At 35.7% G+C, this 21,912-nt stretch overlaps 1 long non-coding RNA gene across 1 annotated transcript in view; it reads right to left on the bottom strand.

The window, feature by feature from the left end:
- The window catches only part of LOC118548314 (uncharacterized), a 77,145-nt gene that overhangs the window by 33,834 nt on the left and 21,399 nt on the right, over positions 1–21,912 (bottom strand). The window contains exon 3 of the long non-coding RNA XR_013447543.1: positions 3,499–3,577. This is a non-coding gene — a long non-coding RNA (uncharacterized LOC118548314). The remainder of the gene's footprint in view (positions 1–3,498; positions 3,578–21,912) is intronic.

Here is a 21,912-nt window from a genome sequence, read left to right on the forward strand (position 1 = left end):
TTTAATTTCTTCTTTTAATTCCTGTTTGACTCACTCAGTGTTTAGTAGCATGTTATTTAACCTCCATGTATTTGTGGTCTTTCCAGATTTTTTCTTGTGGTCACCTTCTAGTTTCATTGCATTGTGATCAGAAAAGATGCATGGTATGACTTCCATCTTTTTGAAATTGTTGAAGCTTGTTTTGTGACCTAATATGTTATCTATTCTGGAGAATGTTCCATGTGCATTTGAAAAGAATGTGTATTCTGCTGTTTAAGATGGAATGTTCTGAACATATCTGCTAAGTCCATCTGGTCCAGTGTGTCACTCAAAGCCATTGTTTCCTTGTTGATGTTCTGTTTAGATGATCTGTCGATTGATGTAAGTGGGGTATTAAAGTCCCCTAGTATTATTGTATTATTATCAATTAGTTTCTTTATGTTTGTTATTAACTGTTTTATGTATTTACATATTTGGGTGCTCCCATGTTGTGTGCATAAATATTTATAATTGCCATATCTTCTTGTTAAATTGTTCCCTTTACTATTATAAAGGGTCTTTTTTGTCCTTTGTTACAGTCTTTGTTTTAAAGTCTATTTTGTCTGGCATAAGTAATGCTACTCCAGCTTTTTTTTCACATTCATTTGCATGATAAATATTTCTTCATCCCCTCACTTTCAATCTGCAAGTGCCTTTAGGTCTGAAATGAGACTCTTGTAGGCAGCATATTGATGGGTCTTGCTTTTCTATCCATTCTGTCACCCTATGTCTTGATTGGAGCATTTGGTACATTTACATTCAAAGTAATTATTAATAGATATGTATTTATTACCATTTTATTACTTCTTTTGTGGTTGTTTCTGAAGATTTTCCCTGATCCTTTCTTGTCTTTCTCTCTTTCATGATTTGCTGGTTTTCTTTAGCAATATATTTGGATTTCTTTTTCTTTATTCTTTGCATATTTATTACTGGGTTTTGATTTGTTGTTCTCATTAGGTTTGTATATAACATCTTCTGCAAATAGCAGTCTGTTGATGGTTGTTTAAGTCTGAACCAATCCTTTACTCCTCTCCTCCCCATGTTTTAGGCATATGGTGTCATAATTTACATCCTTTTATTTTGTGAGTTCCTTGACTGATTTTTTTACAGAAATATTCATTTTTACTCCTTTTGTGCTTCCTACCATCATATTGTCATTTTTGGTCTTTTTTTCTCTCCACTCTAAGGGTTCCCTTTAATATTTCTTGCAGGGTTGGTTTAGTGGTAATGAAATCCTTTAGTTTTTATTTGTTTGGAAAATTCTTTAGCTCTCCTTCTATTCTGAATGATAGCCTTGCTGGATAGAATATTCTTGACTCTAGGTTTTTCCCATTCAGCCCTTTGAATATATTATGCCACTCCTTTCTGGCTTGGAAACTTTCTGCTGAAAAATCCACTGGTAGACTTATGGGGTTTCCTTTGTATGTAACTGTCTCCTTTTGTCTTCCTGCTTTTAGTGTTTTTTCTTTATTACTATATTTTTGCCATTTTAATTAAAATATGTCTTAGTGTAGATCTGCTTTTGTTGATTTTGTTGGGATTCTCTGTGTCTCCCGGATGTGGGTATCTGTTTCTTTCCCTGATTAAGGAAGTTCTCAGCTATTATTTCTTCAAATAAATTCTCTGCCCCCTTTTCTGTCTCTTCTTTTTCTGGGACTCCTATAATACAAATGTTATTATGTTTTATGGAGTCACTGAGTTCCCTAAGTCTATTCTTGTTTTGCATAATTCTTTTTTCTCTCATTTGTTCAGCTTGATTATTTTCCATTCCTCTGTCTTCTAGGTCACTGATTCATTCCTCTGCCTCTTCCAGCCTGCTGTTCATTCCATCAAGCATGTTTCTCATTTTGTTTTTTGAGCCCTTTATCTATGTTACTCCTTGTCTCTGTGTTGATGGTCTTATTGATGTCCTCCACTCTTTTCTCAAGTCTAGTGAGTATCATGATCATTGCTTTAAATTCTCCATTAGGCACGTTACTTATATCTGTTTCACTTAGATCTCTGGCCGTGACATTGTCCTATTCTTTTATTTGGGATGAATTACTCTGTCTTCTCACTTTGTGTAAGTCTCTGTTCCTGTTTCTGTGTGTTAAGGAAGTCAGCTGTGTCTCCTGCTCTTGAGGGTAATGAAGAAGAGGTCCTGTAGTGCCCTGCAGTGTAGTGTTTCCTGTTCCCCAGGGCCTGACACTTCTGGGAGTGTCTCCAATGTGTGCTGTGTGTGCTCTGTTGTGTCCTGGCTTCTTTATCCTTCAGGCCAGTCATCTGCAGAAGCTCTCTTTGCCTGTTGTGGGCAGTGTTTGGTCCCTGGGTTGAATGTGGCACATTTTAACTAGGTGTGTTCTGGACTACCTGTGAAATATGAACTGTCACTGCCATCAGATCTGAGGCCTCACAAAACTTCCAGGTCAGGAGACATGGTGTTGGCAGGGGTTTGGGCCAGTCTTGGGTTGGGGGAGGGGAGGTCCACCACACTGGGACTGAAACAAGGGTGACTGGGAAGGGCAGTTCCACCAGAACATGGGGGTACAAGCCCTGACTTTGCCAACTGGATTTTATGGTGACATTTTTCATAAACTGAATGAGCTAAATCTATTATTCTGAGCTTAGGGTACAATTCATTTAAAGCACTAACACTCACAAATATAATACACAGAAAACATATCCTTTACTACTATTTAAATCATAGTCATTTTTTATATCAAATTTAAAATGAACGAGAGGGTGTATAGAATTTCAAAATTCTTTTACATGGAATGCCAGCAAAAATGTTCCATTTAGAATATGTGAACAGGAGAGAAATGAGCTGCCAGTACAATATGAAGACATATTTTGTCTAATTAACAATTGAGCATGAGGCTGGCCCTATATGTTCTTTGCAAAAAGCTAAGGATTTATAATAAACTTTAAAATCTCCACACACAAAACCGAACATGTAGGTTTTGTGATTGATACCTTTATTTTGATGAGCTATTATAAGAGCAGGTCTCCCAGCTACTGTGAAATAAGCACAGGAAATGCAACATAATGATAAGGATTTAAATGCCATAATGGTTATTCTTTTGCACCTAAATTATGTAGTCACTAGTCATTCATAGAGTCTGCATTCATACCTGGTAAACCACAATTGAGGAGCTGGAAAGGTTTGTTTTGAGGGTGTAAAGTAAATCATTTCAGGGCTACAATGACTGAATTGCTGGGATCAGCACCACCTGTTTCAGTTATCAGAGCAGTGAGGTGAAGGCGTGGTCAAACAATCAACCTTCTGAAAATTAAATATATATGAAAGAATCACTGGCTGTAAAGCAGTGTGAACTGGATATATATTATAACGTTGATTGTCTTAGACTACAGGAACTCCCTTTCTTAGCTACACAAGAGTTCTCTTGTTACAAAAATTGTGGTATGCAACAATCACCTGCCAGTGGAATATTGGGCTTCTGACCTAAATTTTAAAATGCAGTCTTAAAATCATGTTCTTACCTCTTTACATGCTAGTTAAAATTCTGATTCTGATGACATTCCTGTCACACAATGACTGTATACACATGATTCTAAATACCTACAAATAAACAAAAGCTCTTGATCAATGATTTATGTTACCAGATAACCAGATGTTTTCCATATATTAGTTATTAAAAAGATGAAGAAAATTGATATTTCATTTAGCATCACTTAGACACAACTTAGAAAAATAAAAACCTCATAACAAAAAAACACCATATAATTTTGCTTTAAATAACTGGTAGCAAAGAATTTGTGAACCATGTTGTAGTAAAACCTAAGGAATAAAAGCTTTCTTTTATTCCTTTATTGAGTGTTAGAGCCACTCTCAGTTGGTTAGAAACCTTACTTTATCTTCCTACATATTTTTCCTTTATATTTAACTAAGTGTGCTATTTTAAAGAAAAATATCAGGCTTTTTAATATCACAGTTATTCTCAATGGAAAATGAATTCAATAATTAAATATATTAAATGTATTTTCTAAGTTAAAATTCAACAAACTATTGATCCATTTCCTTAAGGAAACAAATACATTTTATAGTGTTTTCCTCTTACTTTACCTTAACTATAGGATTAAGGCTTTTATGAAGACAAATCACCCTTTTAAATTAATTCTCTTTTGGGATGCCTGGGTGGCTCTGTTGGTTAAGCATCTGCCTTTGGCTTAGGTCATGATCCCAGGGTCCTGGGATCAAGCCCTGTTTTGGGCTCCCTGCTCATCAGGGAGTCTGCTTCTCCCTCTCCTCTCAGCTTGTTCTCTCTCTCACTATCTCTGTCTCTCTCTCTCAAGTAAATAAATAAAATCTTTAAAAATAATAATAATAATAATTATCTTTTAAAATTGACATTTTAAATTACAAGATGTTGCAACAAATGGCATATTATTTTGTACAGCAATTTTTTAAATTTATTATATTTTTATTGAATTACTGTCAAACTAGCTGAGTATTTTGAAAGCAAATACATGGAAAAAATTGAATATATTTTTTCATTATTCTCTGACCCTTCCCTACCCCTAGATTCTTTCTCTGCCCTTCTCTGTACTACTCTGTGGCCCAAGAGGCTGTATCGTTTAGTCCCCTTATCTTTGGCTTCCAAGTAGATTTGGTTATTTTAACAGAGTTTCTCAACTAGGACACTACTGACATTTTGAGTTGGATCATTTTCTATTGTTGTTGTGGGGATCTGTCCCATGCATTGTAAGATGTTTAGCAGCACCATGGCTTCTACCCACTAAATGCACCTCCTCCCTCTATTGTGGCAATCAGAAAATGTCTCCAGACATTGTCAAATGTCCTGTTGGTAGGGCAAAATGGCCCCTGTTGAGAACCATTGTGTTCACAAGAGGAAGTAATAGGAGATGGAAGAGGGAGAGGAGAAATGGTCTGTGTACTTAAAGTTAACCCAGCCCTTACCAGGTAGTGGCTTTGCCAGTAGCTTTATTCTTCTGTTTGTGACTTTCACCTCAAGTCCTTCTTCAAGGGTTTCTCTCTGGGTTTTCATAACAGTAACAACATCCCCTCCCCTTGTCACATCAGGTCTAGGGGTGTAATGACTTTCCACCATTGCCAGTCCTTGGATGATTTACCGGCCCTTGATGGTTCTTTATATCCTCACAATCTAATTAAACTCTCTTCAACCTATTTCCTGCTAAGTTCTTGATTAACAAAATACACCTTTTTGGAAGATGACTTATATGTCCAGTAAGCGCAGTGTTTTTGGTTATCACTAATTCCAGATCTTTCTCATCTCTCTCTCTGTCTCTTCCTTTATCTAACTCTCGATACACATTCAGTAGACATCATTGCAACATTGACATTATTTGGACTGTACTACAATCTGTATTAAGATTTCTTTTCAGGAAATATCCATATTTTCATTTATTGTATGTATGCTAGAGTACCTGTTCCCCTGATTACTCTCCCCACTCTTTATAAGGCTTGGGGTTCACTCCCATGTTCTCAGAAAGCTTTTCTATCCCCTCTAGTCTACACCGACCCTCTGATTAGGGTACTGCAATGGACTGAATGTTTGTGTCCTGACCAAAAATCATGTATTGAAACCCTAATCCTCAGTGCAATGAGATTTGGAGATGGGGCCTTTGAGTGGTGATTATGTCATTAGGATAGAGCCTCATGATGTTGTTAGTGCCCTTATAAGAAGAGACACAAAAGAGCTTGCTTCCTCTCTCTCTCTTTCTCAGCCATATGAGTTCTACATATTGTCTATCAGACAAAATTTGTTTAGTCCATGAACAAGAATTTGTTGAAAATATATTAGAGCCATAACAAAGTATTCAATACATTTTTGGAGCAAATTAAAAGTCATTTCTTTTTTTTTTAAGATTTTATTTATTTATTTGCTAGAGAGAGAGAGAGCATAGGCGAGAGAGAGTGAGTGAGAGTACAAGCAGGGAGAGCTGCAGGCAGAGGGAGAAGCAGGCTCCCTGCTGAGCAAGGACCCCAATGCGGGACTCGATCCCAGGACCCTGGGATCATGACCTGAGCTGAAGGCTGTCGCTTAACCGACTGAGCCACTCAGGCGTCCCTTAAAAGTCATTTCTTTTGAAGAATGTACAACTTAGGGAAAAGTTTAAATACATTAAATAATGTAAATCATTGCATGTTATCTAATAGGTCTGATACGATGGGTGAGGGCTGGTAGTTGGTATCTATAGCAAGGTAGGAAACAAATAAGTTGTTGGAATACAAGGTCAGTCAAACTTTTATGGAAAGAAGATAGGGCTAGACTACAGACCAGAGCTTATCCAAGAGGAGAGATCAATGATCCTAGAAGATATCTATTCATATAGGCTTGACTTATATAGTGGAAGATAAAGTAGAAATGTGCTGCTTAGCTGGCTCAAAGTAGCCTAAACACAAATTGTGGCTTCATGGTGCATCTAGATAAAGCCACAAGATTAATTCTAGATCTTATCACTGGTAGAGATGGAGTTTCTAATCTACTTCCAGGTATGATCTGGATTGGCCCACAAACTTTGTTGGGAATGAATGGTAGATAGAATTATCTGAAATTGAACTTGAAGACAAGAAGAAAAGATTTAATCACTTTCATTTAGTCACATATTTAACTTATATTTATTAATAATTTACTAGATAGCCAACATCAGTCCATGCCCTGAGGATATACCAGTAAATAACATAAACCTTTCTCACGATCTTATGATGCTTACATACTAATGGACATGTAGTGACATAATTCTTACAGTCATTTGCACAGTGCTTTTTCTGTATGAAAGAAATAATTAAAGAAGACCTCAACTAAAACTGTAATATTGAAGTTTTGATTTTGTCCTAATTTGCTCTTAAATAACCTGTGATTTCAATTTACCTTTTATTATTCTTTTGATTCTTTGGGACTGTACAGGGCTGACCATGGAAAACTTCAAAACAAGGAAAACATGGATTTTGGTGTTGTTTGTTATATTTTGTGCCTTTAAAAAATATTTTGTTTATTTATTTATTTATTTGAGAGAGAGAGAGAATGAGCAGGGGCAGGGGGAGATGGAGAGAAAGAATCTCTCAAGCAGACTCTGTGCTGAACACAGAGCTCGAGGCGGGGCTCAATCCCATAATCCTGAGATCATGACCTTAGCTGAAACCAAGAGTTGGACGCTTAACCAACTGAGCCAGTCAGGAACCCCTACATTTTAGTATTTTTTGTCCTCATCTCCCTTATGGCATTTTCCAGTGGGAAGCCAGGAAAAAAAAAAAATAGAAATATTGCAATTTGGAGTTTAGGGCCTACTGGGTTTGAGTATGCCACATAATTATATGTCTTGTCACCTAAATGTCTAGAAGACTCAGTTTTCATGTCTGTAAACAGAATTGGGAACTGAGACTGTTACTGAGGAGGGATCAGCAAGATAGTATCATTGTTCTACTTCTCCCAAACCTTTGTGGCTGCTGGACTCCTTTGAATGCTCTGAGAAACCAGGAGAAATGGTAGAATTTGGGGTTCCAAGATAGATCTGAATTTTCATTGATAAACTTTTTTTTTGGATAGCTAAACTTCTTTATTTAGCACTGTGTTAAGAGCTTGAGAGAAAAAAAAAGTATTAAAGTGCATGTGGTTTTCTAGGTTTTTCTAGGATATATATATATATATATCTTCTCTTTTTCACCCACTATACAACTGAGCTCTGAGCTTTACTTAGCAGGTATCTCAGGAAAAGATAATACCGTATTAACAAAAAGTGAAAATCTCCTGAAGGTGGAGTTTTCCAGACCAGCTCATTTATTTTGCGGCAAAAATTATCATCACACCTCCATTGCCTTATTTGCCTGGAGTCATTTCCTGTGGTTCTCATAGTTGGAAGGCAATCAGAAGAAGTGGGAAAGACAGATGCTGGTCAAGGCTAACCATTAGTCACAGCGGCAGCTTCACATGTTTGAAATCACATTGTGGTTTTTTCAGTTTGATTTTTATTGTCTGTTTGGCCTAAACACTTGCCACTCTTGTTATGAAGCTAAGGATCATGAAGACCAGTGTTCCTTAATATCACATTGCTTTAATACCTCATTGTTATAACTGATGCCATCCAGAAATCTCTCAAAAAAAGGGACATACTGTAATGATATTTGGGAAAAATACAGCTCAAGGGTCCATTGCTGATTTTAAAGAACACCATTCTTAGAGTTTCACTTGCTTTAAAAGAATGTAAAACTTACCCTTCTGAAGAATTTACAGGTAATTCTTAAGAGCCATGCTACTAAGAATTTGATATATCCCATGTGAAAGTGATACACAGATAATCCCCTGCCCCTCAATTCTTTTTACCTGGAGGTTTCCCTTCTCAAAAGCATTAACTCAAATAACATATCTGTTCTTGAAGTTAGAGTAACATAGATAGTTCATATGCAAGCTTTCCTTCCTATTAGTTGTGTGGCCTTGAATGGATCTTCTAACCTCATTAAACCTCATTTCCTGATTTATAATTGGTGATTGCAGGAACTGTGAAGAAGATGCTGTTTTCCCCTAATTGCAAGGTAACATATTAGCATGCTTCATTTTCATGGATTCCGGCAGAAAACACAACTAATGAGTCAGAGAAAAGGGACCGTTTATTACAGCAAAACAGTAGCCAGATAATCATTGTCCTGTGCTCTTTTCCCAAGCTTCAATTCCCATAGGGCAATGCAGTGAGGGCTTTTGAGAATCCAGAGGTGGAAGGGACTTTTATATTGACATTTAATCATCCAGTATCATCTTTTAAAGAACAGTACTTTATGCCTACTCCTAGTTTTTATTTTTATTTCTGAATTTAATTTATTTCTCAATACAGAGACTGTCTAGTTATATATATAGACTATATAGATAGATAGATATAGATATAAATATAGACAGAGACTATATATATGTATATATATATATATATATACATATATATATAGGCCAGGGTTCGTCAGGGAATTTACCTGTTTCTTCAAACAGGGGAAATTTCAGGGGGTCTAAATATCTCTTACAGACTTCCAAACTAGCCAACATCCCTTCTCCAGAGGTACCTGGTGACTGAGCCCTAAACCTTGGTGGATTCTGTGTCAAGAAAGCCTCACTAATTGGCTTCTTCTTGTAGACCTCAGTTTTATTTTTACCCAGTTTTCTAAATCACTCACCACTTCCTATCCATTTTCTGGCTTCTAGAAATTTAATTGATATGCCATATTTGTTGTTACATCTGCATCATTTTTCTTTGTCCTTGTGGATTGATACTATTTTGTTTCATCACTCTCATTTAAATCAATTTTCAGGAGGAACATAGCTTAATAAAAAACTCATACAAGCCTCCTTTTAGAAGTCTATGTTCTGAGATGTTACAAATGTTTTTACACTCTTTTGAGTCCCGTTATTAATTTACATATACAAACCTAATGTAGATGTTTCCATGGCAATTAATTATTTTTCTTTATTTTTTTTTCCTCCCCTAGAGGTAAAAAAGAAATTTATTTATTTTGCTGGAGAAAGCTTATGATACAAACATAATTTTTCTGAATCCTTAAAAGGATCATAATGATTTAATCTTCAGAGAGAAGTCAATGTCATGAGATCTTATGTAAAATTCTTCTCCTGACTCTTCCACTAATTGGCTGCATTGTCTGATATCATTTCCCTTATATGTAAGAAATCCTGGTGCTTTTGTAAAAATCCAGTGTGACATTTCACATACTTAAATGATTTGAATAGGACACCTGTGTGGCTCAGATGGTTAAGCATCTGCCTTCGGCTCAGGTCATGATCCCAGGGTCCTGGGATCGAGCCCCGCATCGGGCTCCCTGCTCAGCGGGGAACCTGCTTCTCCCTCTGCCTCTCTCTCTCTCTCTCATGAATAAATAAATAAAATCTTTAAAAAAATAAATGATTTGAATACAGCAAATATATAAATATAAGATTATTTAAAATAATATATTCTACATAATTTAAAAGTTTAAAAATGCATTTTTTCTGAATCATCAGTTTGGTTGACTTCTCTGTATACTCTCCAATTCCTTGATATTCTTCTTAAAGTATGAAGTTCCATCTTAGATGTAGTATCTTTAAAAGAAACTTACCCATGTGAAATACATTGCTCTATGTTTTCATTCATTCCATTAACATGTTGCATTCCAGTATTTTGTCAGTTTTTGAAATATATGTAGAATTCCATTTTAAAAATACCATTGCAATGTCCAGGACTCCAAAAGAGAATATTTCTAACTTCCAAAACACATGAAAAGAGAATATGACAGTTCAAATATTATTTTACTGACTTGGATACAGCAATCTGTATTAAATGAAAAATGCTCTTCACAAGACATATTCAGAAATCCCTGTTTACTGAGTGATATTTTAAATGTAGATTTTATCCTTTAAGTATTAGGTATAGCAGATAATTGAAGAGAATAAATTGTTATTTAATATTCTCTATTTTGAATTATTTAGATTAAAATATATACTTGTATGCATCTGTAAGACTACTGGCAGCAATTTTGCTAAGAGGGTAATCGAGAGGGTCATGAGCATTGGCAATTCAAAGGACATGGGAATCTGGAATTTAGAATGGATGGAACTGAATCTCTGAGTAAATCAAAATCTAAATTCTAAAAGTGTTCTGAGAGTTTCACAATAGCTTTTCTGTTGCAAAATCTCAAAAGTGGTGAGGATAGTTATTATTCATGTCTGTAACAGTTTTGAAACATGGTCACAAAATCTTTGACACTTATTCCATCATGCTGTAGGGTCTATGCCACCTCTCCTTGAATCTGGGCAAACTAGTGACTGCTTCAACTAGTAGAATATGGTGCAAATGATGGTGTGTGACTCTAAAACTAGCTCATAAAAGGCCATGCAGTTTCGTCTTGTTATCTGAAACACTCTTTCTTAGAACCCTGGGTCATCATGAAAGATATCTTTATTAGCTTGAGGCAATACCATGAGAAAGCTCATGTTCACAAAAAGACCACATAGACATTCTGGTTGACAGTTCCAGGTAAACCAGAATTTGAGTCACCCCAGCCCTGGCACAAGATCATCGATTGAAAATGCATCTATATGATTCTAGTCCCCAGCTATTCAAGTTATCTCCAACCATCTTAATCTTCTTATCTGAGACCCTAGACATCATGGAACAGAGGCAAGCCATCCAAACTGTGTCCAATCTGAATTTCTGACTCACAAGGCTGTAAGTATAATAAAATGATTCATGTTTTATGCCACTAAACTTAGGGATGGTTTATTTTTCAGCAATAGATACCCAGCTAATCTTAAATCAGCAATGACCTTGAAAGAGTTACATTCTTTGCTGTATAAAATTAAAAAATAGCATTGAACAATTTTTGAATCAATAACTTTGCAAAAGTCGAGAAGCATAACAAAATATCTTTTGAAATCAGAGGATTAATGCTAGTGCTATAGTATTTAGTAATAAATATATTGGACATGCATTTTTTTTGCTTTATGTAAGCACACTTTACACTTTTAAAAATTTAGACTCTTAGGGGCGCCTGGGTGGCTCAGTCATTAAACGTCTGCCTTCGGCTCAGGTCATGATCCCAGGGTCATGGGATCGAGCCCCGCATCGGGCTCCCTGCTCCGCGGGAAGCCTGCTTCTCCTTCTCCCACTCCCACCTGTGTTCCCTCTCTTGCTGTATCTCTCTCTGTCAAATAAATAAATAAAATCTTAAAAAAAAATTTAGACTCTTAGAAATATATGTACTTTTCTGATATGTGAATAAGTTATACTTACAGATAATAGAATACAAATGTATCAGAATTTGTAACATAGATAATCATATATCATTTACAAAGTAAATTTCAGGGAAGCCTGGGTGGCTCAGCTGGTTGAACACCTGACTCCCGGTTTTGGCTCAGGTCATGATCTTAGGTCGTGAGATCAAGCCCTGGTTTGGGCTCCATGCTCAGCAGAGAGTCTACTTGAGAGTCTCTCCCTTTCTGTCTCTCTCTGTCCCTATCCCACTCCACCCCCCCTACTCTCTCTTTCTCTCTCTCAAATAAATAAATAAATCTTAAAAAACGAACAAACAGGGTGCCTGGGTGGCTCATAAGCGTCTGCCTTTGGCCCAGGTCATGATCTCAGAATACTGGGATTGAGTCCTGCATCTGGCTTCCTGCTCAGGGGGGAGTCTGTTTCTCTGCCCCTCCCCTGGCTCATGCTCGCTCTCTCTCTCGCTCGCTCACTCTTGCTCTCGCCCTCTCAAATAAATAAATAAAATCTTTAAAAAACAAACAAACAAAACAAAGCAAATTTCAAAAATTACACAAAATTAGGGTTAGAGATGGCAAGTTGGTGTTGGGAGATGTTCCCAAGAATGTATCCTAACTATTGGCATTGTTTGGTCTCTCACGTGCAATTTTTAACTTATAAAGTACTCCTTGCTCGAAGTCTTTTCCCCTTTATTTTTTTCTCATATCTAATTCACAATTTTTATGAGTACTCATAGGCACAATATTCTTTACGCCCAGAATTCTTCTCTCAAATTGTGCATATGTTTTTCTTCAACATGTTTTTTTAAGCTAATATCAGTGTCAAATATGATTTTTTAAAACTAGATGTCTTCTAAATCTTTTGCAGTGGCTTATAACAAAGATGTAGTTAGAGAATTTCACAGTTTATATTAAATAAAAGAGGTAGAAATCCTCATTCAGAAATAAAAAGTATTCAACTGAAATTATTCAGCTATTTTTGGAATAAGACAAATTTAGTAAGGGAATTCCCAAGTAACTTCTATACTTCCAGAGTGAGTAAGAGGTGATTATTTTTTAAGAGACCCCAACTAAAACTGAGCAAACCACTTATAAAGGGTCGGGCTGCATGGTAAATTACAGGTTGAATATTAACAATGATACACACAGGAATTCTCGCTGACCAGTAAACATACGGCATGTTACCTCTTAATATATAGCTTAGGCTATCATCATTAACACCATTTCTAAGAATAATATACGTTCTAAGAACGCCTATTTCAGGAGAAACACCGTTACGTCCTACCATGGAATTACTGGCCCTTTGGAGATTGAAAACACGTTAAACGTGAGGTTAAACATGAGTTAAACCTCACCATATCTATGAATGTGTATATCAATTTTACAGATAACCAAGAATAATAACAAAAGGTAAGAGCAAATGTTAATTGGGTCCTATATATATATAAGCAGCTTTTTAGGGCCTTATATCTATTAACTCATTAAATTTTTAAACAACTATATGAGGTGGTATTATTTTCTTCATTTTATAGATAAATTAACTGAGGCCAAGAGACTTTAAGTATCTCTTCCAAGGTCATTTAGTTGAGAAGTAGTAATATGGACTTTAAAACAAATCAGACTTGTTTCTAAACCTGTATTCTTTTTTGTTTGTTCGTTTTTATTTAAATTTCAGTTAGTTAACATACAGTATAATATTAGGTTCAGGTGTACAATTTTGTGATTCAACAATTCCTTACATCACCCAGTGCTCATCACAAGTGCACTCCTTAATCCCCATCACCTATTCTGAACCTGTATTCTTAAACCTTATGCTTTAAAAACACTAATGTCTATACCAATTTAGACCAGTTAAATCTTTCCTAAAAAGCATGAGTTTACACTCAATTGCTCACCAATCTTAAAATTAACAAGACAGACAATTTGCTAAGATCAACATAACGTCCTTATCATTTTTCATAATAAACAGATTTAAAGATTTCTTCCTTGGCTTTATATTAGCTAAACATTATTGGGGAAGGAAATTGAACCCAGAATCCCTGACTTCATGTCCTGAATCTCTGCTCTATGGTACCAGTGAGTTAAGATCTGGGCATTAGGAGACCTGTTCCCCAACTTACGATCCATAATGTGGTAGCAGGGACAACTTGATTCTGAGTCCTCTGGATTTAAATCAACTGCTTTTTAATTTTTTTTTTTTAACCACATCACAAAATGTCTTTTGTTCATTCTCCCATCTACCTCTTTCCATGTATTTTTTGATATGTCTCCCAAAATACACATGAATTTGTTCTGAGATATGCTCCGTATTTGTCCCAAATTTCATACATAAAATCCTCATTCCCCATGAAGGACTGAAAGCAAGACATTCTGGGAAATACATATTCCCACAAAGATTCACCCTAGAGGGGTTAAATTATATGTGCAAGTCTTCTGTCAACAGCTTGACTAACTTACAAATACAAAAATAAGTTAAAATGTCAATTTTGCCTTCAAAACATTTCTTGTGTCTATATTTAACCTAGTTTCACCACTGCTCAAGTTCAAACTCACGTTATGTCTGACCTGGATACTTCAATTGTTCCTTCAAGGGTGTCCAGACATCCACTCTGGCGTACTTTCAGTCTGTTCTTCACAGCACAACCAGGGCAAAGTTTTTGAAATGCAAATATGATCATTTTTATACCCTGTCTGAAATTTTTTACTGGTTTTCCATTGTTCTTAAAATAACTTGACCAAGAGGTTTTTATATAGTTCAGCCCCCAAGTATCAACAAAGACATATTGCCCCCATGTTCCTTCTTTTTCTTTTCACTTGAGATATCCCAGTCTCCTTTCAGTCCTTTAGGCCCTCTATACTCCCTCCAGTCACTTAATTCTTTCACGTTTATTTTGTCTAGGTAACTCCTAGATTTCAAGTCAAGTACCACTACCTAGGGTCACTTGCCCTGGCCCATTTAAATGTCTCTATTTTCAGCTCTCGTCATAGTAGCTTCATCTCTGGCATAGCACAATATACAAATATGTTTGCATTTATTGTGTGGTATTTTTTTTTTTTTTTTGAGGATCTCTCTTCTCTAACAGATTGCAAACTCCATGAGGGCATTGACAGTGTCTCTCTTGCACATTGTTGGACACCTAGAGCTTGGTCCCAGGCAGGGGCGGGGGGGCGGGGAGCCTGCTTCTCCCTCTCCCTCTGCTTCTCCCCCTGCTCATGCTCTCTCTCTTCTGTATCTCTGTGTCTCAAATGAATAAAAAAAAATCTTAAAAAAAAAAAAGATTTTACAAGGAAAGGAAACTATGGACCAGTATCATTCAGGAACTTAAAAACAAAATCCTTAAGAAAATATTATCAATTTAATCCAGCAATAAATATAAAGAATAATAACTCATAACCAATGGGGTCATTGCAGGAATGGAAGGTTGACCCAATATTTGCACTTCAATCAATTTAATTTATTATATTAACACAGTCATAAGAAAAACATACAGTTATATAAATAGATGCATAAAAGTAGTCAATGAAATTCAACACCCATTTACTTAAAAAAAAAAAAAGAGCTCTCAAAAACTAGGAATTGAAGGGGGGAGTTTCCTTAACCTAATAAAGGATATTTAAGAAAAACCTACAGCTAATGTGATGCTTATTGGTGAGAGACTTAACACATTTTCCCGTAAGATCAAGCACAAAGCAAGGGTGTCTGATCTTACCATTCATATTCAACATTTTATTGATCATTCTAGCTAGTACAATAAGAAAAAAAAGAAATAAAAGATATACAGATTGTAAATAAACAAAACTGTTATTTTTTATATACAGATAAGCTGATTGCCTTTGTAAAGAATTTCAAGCAATCTACAAAATAATCCTGAACTAATAGTAAAAACATATTCCAGATTGCAGGATACAAAGCCAGTATACAAAAGGCAATGGTTTTCTATATACTAGCAATAAAAAGTTTAACTCAGAAATTAAAATAAGCAATACCATTCGCTATAGCATCTTCTCTTCTCCCCCTGCAAAATACTCCTCTGACAAAATAATCCACATGCAGAAAAGTATAAAACTGTGATAAAAATGTCAGAAGAAGATCTAAATAAATATAAATATATTTCATGTCCATGGATCAGAAGAATCAAAACTGTGTTGATGCCAATTCTTCCCAACTTGATCTATATGTTCAACATAATCTCAATAAAAATGCCACCTAGCCATTTTATGCATATTAATAAATTGAGTCTATAACTTATATGGAAAAGAAAAGGCCCTAAATAATACTGAACAAGAAGAATACAGTCTAAGAAGTCACTCTACCCAATTTCAAGTCTTTCTGAAAAGCTACACTTATCAAGAACATGTGGTGTTGGTGAGAAGGTAGACACGTAAGTCAGTAGTACCAAATAGAAAGCCCAGAAATAGACCCTCACTGCCAGTGGAAGTGTAAACCGGTGAAATCACTATGGAGGTGGATATTATTTATTAAATTGAACATATACACACTCTGTATACTCTTCAGTATCTACTCAAGAGAACTTTTAGTTATGATCACCAAAATATATGAACATGTATATAATAACCAAATTGGAAATAACCCAAATCCCCAGCAATCTTAGGATGGATGAATTGTGGTAGATTCATAATGGAATACCATATTCAACAATGAAAATGAACAAACTACAATTATATGCATGACCTGGGTGAATCTCACAAAAACACTGTTGAGTGAAAGAAGATACAAATTAATATATAATGGAGTTATAAAAAAATAGGTGAAACTAATTTATATTGTTAGAAGTCAGAATAGTGGTTACCCCTTGAGGGAGAGGAATAATCAGAAGGGTCATCAGATGGCATTTTCACAAGGGAACAATCTCCATTTTCCTAATGTTATAATTCTTTAACTGAGTTTTGGTTACATGGTCAGGCTTACTTTGTAAAAATTCTTGAATTTTTTTTTTTTTTTGGTTTGTATTGGACATATGCTATACTTTAATAAAAAAAGATGACAAAAAGTTCCACTGCTTTTATATCTACCAGTGTCATTTGGTATATGAAAAAATTATTTTCCCTAAGTATTTTCTTCATGTGGAGACTGGGGCTCTTTTGTTTAAAAAATAAATTGGTGTTTATTCCTCAAACTTAGTAAAAATTAATGAATCCATTAAACTTGAGCATTACAGTTATCAAAAAGAGAAATAGAGTATTATTGTGCTAGTATCTATATAAAATGGGGTTTCAAAGAAACTATTTCAAAATTCACTGAAATTAGAGTAATGTATCAAAGTAATGCCCTCTAGTATCATATTATAATAATTTTAGAATCTTTGGTCTTAAGAATCCTGTTTACCTTCAGAATCTTTCTGTAGTTTGACCAGTTCTCTCATCCATTGCCACCATCCCAGCCCAAGATTCCGTCACCTCTTACCTGGAACTTTACAGTGCCTCCTCCTCCTAGTCTTCCTTATTTCTATCCTTAGCCTGCTGGCAGTCTATTCCCAACAAAAAAGTCAGAATTATTTGTGAAGACATAGATAAATGATGTCATTGGCCAGCTCAAAAATCTCCATAGCATTCCATCTTGCCCAGATTAAAAATCAAAGTACTTATTAAAACCCTCAAGATTTCATGGTTCTCTCCACACTCGCCACACTGGTGTCCTTGCTTCTCTAACTTGTGATACACGTTCTTGCCTCAGGGACTTTGCACTTGTTGGCCTTGCTTGGAGTACTTTCCTCATTATTTGCTCGTTCCCTCACTTTTTCCTTGTTTTAAATATACTTTCTCAATGAGGCTTTCCTTTATCTTGCCAACTGAAATCTCACAAACATATCCCATTTGACAACCCCTTTTCTAGATTTATTTTTCCTTTGTAGTACTTTCATTATTTAATACACAGGCCTACCCTGGAGATATTGCAGATTCAGTTTCAGACTGCTGCAATAAAGCGAATGGCACAATAAAGTGAATCAAATTAATTTTTTGGTTTCCCAAAGCATATACAAGCTATGTTTATACTATACTATAATCTTTTAAGTGTGTAATAGTATTATGTTTAAAAAACAATGTACATACCTGGATTTTTAAAATGCTGTATTACTAAAAAATGCTTTAACTATCATCTGAGCTTTCAGTGAATTCTAATCTTTTTTGCTGCTGAAGGGTCTTGTCTTGATGTTGATGGCTGCTGACTGATCAGGGTGGTAGTTGCTGAAGGATGGGGGGGGGTGGCAATTTCTTAAATAAGAAAACAATGAAGTTTGCTGCATTGACTCCCCCCCCCCCACAAGTGATTTCTCTGTAGCATGCAATGCTGTTTGATAGCATTTTATTCATAGTAGAACTTTTTCCAAAATTGGAGTCAATTCTCTCAAACCCTGCCATTGCTTTATCAACTAAGTATGTAATAGTCTAAATCCTTTGTTGTCATATCAGCAATCTTCACAGCATCTTCACCAGTAGATTCCAGCTCAAGAAACTTCTTTTTTTTTTTTTTTGCTCATACATAGAAGCTTCTTCTCAGCCATTAAAGTATCATAAGATTGCAGCAATTCAAATGTAATAATAATGAAAAAGTTGGAAATTTTGTAAGAATTACCAAAATGTGACACAGAGACACAAAGTGAGCAAATGATGTTGGAAAAAATGGTGGTGGTGATAGACTTGCTTGATGAAGGGTTGCCACAAACCTTCAATTTGTAAAAAAAATGCAGTATCTGTGGACTACGATAAAGTGAGGTGGGTGAAATGAGGTACACCTTTAATACATATTTATTTTGTTGATTTTTAGTCTCCTGTCCTAGAAAGAAAAATCCAGATAGGAAGGGGCTTTTGTCTGTTTCATTTTGTTTTGCTACTACATCACCAGTTCCTAAGTCTTAGCTCTTAGTGGATACTGAATGAAATTTAGAGAACATTTGAAAGAATACATAGGAATATTTAATTAAATATAGACACCGTTGGCCATTTTTATCGTTTGGAAAATTATACCCAGAAATTCCAACTTCTCAATGTAAGAAAAACAATAAAAAGAGAACACTTCAGAAAATTCTAGAGCTTGGGCTGTAGAGATAGATTTCTAGCATGAAGTAGACCACTAAAAATTAGTCATAGAGTTGAGGTTTCCATATGTAAAGGACTTGGAAATTCATCCTAACAAACATGTAAAAAAATGAAAAATCAACAACTCTTCTTATATCCATTGGAGAAGCAAGGTCACAGCAAACTGCTGCCCCCAAAATTAGAGAGGTAGACAGGAAGATACAGAGAATCACAACTTACTGGGGCAGAAACCCATGAGCAGAAACCCACGAGCAGAAACCCCTGCAGGAACTAGTAGTACCAGGATAAAAAAATCTAAACTGTAATTGATGAATTGCTAAAGGCTCAGTGTGGGGAATTCTGAGTCAAAAACTTCAGGGGGAATCAGTCAAAAAACTCCCACTTGTAATTTTTAGTGCCAGTAGCTCTACCAGATACTCTCAGTGAATATTGGAGAAAAATCCACTCATGCTTCTGACAGGGAGAGAGGAAAAGGAACCATGCTAAAATACACAACAGCATTCTGTTCTTAATAAGTTCTGCTCCTATGAGAAACTGTTTTAACAGAGCCTAATCTTTTTTTTAAATTTTATTATGTTATGTTAATCACCATACATTACATCAATAGTTTTTGATGTAGTGATCCATGATTCATTGTTTGCATATAACACCCACTGCTCCATTCAGTACATGCCGTCCTTAATACCCATCACAGTGCTAACCCATCCCCCCACCCCCCTCCCCTCTAGAACCCTCAGTTTGTTTCTCAGAGTCCACATTCTCCCCCTCCAATTCCCCCCCCTTCATTTTTCCCTTCCTACTATCTTCTTTTTTTTTTTTTAACATATAATGTATTATTTGTTTCAGAGGAGCTGGTTCTTTGAAAGAATTAATCAGATTGATAAACCCCTGGCCAGACTTATCAAAAAGAAAAGAGAAATGACCCAAATAAATAAAATCATGAATGAAAGAGGAGAGATCACAACCAACACCAAAGAAATACAATTATAAGAACATATTATAAGCAACTATATGCTAGCAAATTAGATACTCTGGAAGAAATGGATGCATTCCCAGAGATGTATAAACTACCAAAACTGAACCAGGAAGAGATACAAAACCTGAACAGACCTATAACCACTAAGGAAATTGAAGCAGTGATCAAAAATCTCCCAACAAACAAGAGCCCAGAGCCTAATCTTTGAGAGTTTTATCAGAGCCTAACCAACTATTGACCTGGAGGAAGAGCAATGTGTTTGTTTTGCAATCCATTTGGATCTTATAATCCTTTCAGGACAATGACAGAGGTTAAAATGGAGAGAAAAGTCCTAAATTAATTACAAAATCAGACTGCATAGCAGCAAAACAATGTGGAAGGGTAGAGGACCAAATAGCTAAAATGTCAAATGCCTCAAAAGTGCCTGAGTTTTTATGCAAGGATCTCTAAGCAGTGGCTGTGAAACAAAGAGAAAATGAACTTCACCTACTGACGCTAAAGTGTGGAAAGCTCTGAGACTCAATTTCAGTCAGGCCAAGAGAAGTGGATATGTTGTGAACTTGAGAATGAAGGGGAGTTCCTTTATCATGAGTACAGGGTTCATAAGAGCATAGTGCAGAGACTATGAAGAAGAACTGTTAGAGGTTATGCAAAGACATGTATAATGTTCATAGAGAACTATGAGTACAGATTGGAAAATGAAGAGAGGATACAGGAATATGGAGTGCAGACAGTCAAAGGTTTGCAGACAGCTGCAAGATTTTAGAAGAGACGGTCTCAGTGATCCCCTGGTGTACGGGGGTATCAGTGGCAAGGTCCCTAAAGGTCTTGGGGAAGACAAATACTCACTTTTTCAGTCTTCTTTAAACTTATGGTTGATCTTGTGAAAAATAAACATGTGTCAGCTTGAGGTGTTTGGGAAAGCTTTTTTCTTTTCTTTTCTTTTCTTTTTTTTCTTTTCTTTTTTCTTTCCTTTCCTTTCCTTCCTTTCTTTTTTCCTTTCTGTACTTTCTTTTTATTTCTTTCTTTTTTTTTTTTTTTTGATAAAAAGAAACAGACTTTACTGACTTTCAGGCTGAGTTCCAACAGCTATATTTTGACTTTGAGGGAAAGAACTTGACATCCTTCACTGAACTGCTGACCTAATCTCAACAGCCACCTACCTTTGCCATGTGATAAATAAACAAGAAAGTATTTTCTTTAATTTAAGTGGTTGTAGTTCAGTTTTCTGTTATTTGCAACCTGAGGCAATTCTATGTGATATAACTTTCATGCTCTTCTCAGGGAGAATTAATTGTTCCCCGTTGTACCTTTTCACTGCATATGATTTCTTTCCCACCCATATTGTTATTTATCTTCCTCTCACATAGATTGGACATTCTTTGAAGGTAAAAATGCCCTTATGTTTATATTTGTGTTGTAAGTTCTTCTCGCAATATCTGGTACATAATTATAGGTAATAGATAATGTTAAATAACAGATGAATGATGAGTCTAGTGGAAACCTATAGTTTTTTCTGTCCAAGAATCACTTCTGAGCTGGGCCCCTGGGTGGCTCAGTAGGTTAAGTGTCTGCTTTCAGCTCAGGTTGTGATCTCAGGGTCCTGTAATTGAGTCCTGTATCGGGCTCCCTGCTCTATGGGGAGCCTTCTTCTCCCTTTGCTTCTCTTTCTCTCTCTCTCTCTCTGTCTCTGTCTCTGTCTCTCTCTCTGTGACTGTCTCTCATGAATAAATAAATAAAATCTTTGAAAAAAAATCACTTCTGGGAATTATCTTTGCTCTCATATGTACATGGCCACTATGAAAGTCATTCTACTAAATTTAAAGAAAAAAATCTTGATCCCAGTTCACAGAAGACTGATTCAGAGATGGGGCTCTCCATATTACTGTGTCTGTTGCAGTCTTTTCCTGGGCATTTGTAATACAGAACTACGAATCATGGAAGCAGCATCGTACTATTGACAATACCTCAGTGGTACAAGTAATGTTTGTTTTTTTTTTATTTTTGTTTTTGTTTTGTTTGCTAAGGACAAGAATTTACTCTAATTACCATGTTCAGCAATGCTTCCTTGATCAATTTCTCATTGGATTCAGAAAGATACTGATGAATTTCTTTGTCAGTAATTACTTTAAATGT

This window comes from Halichoerus grypus, chromosome 5, assembly GCF_964656455.1.
Source record: "Halichoerus grypus chromosome 5, mHalGry1.hap1.1, whole genome shotgun sequence".
In the NCBI taxonomy this organism is placed as follows: Eukaryota; Metazoa; Chordata; class Mammalia; order Carnivora; family Phocidae; genus Halichoerus; species Halichoerus grypus.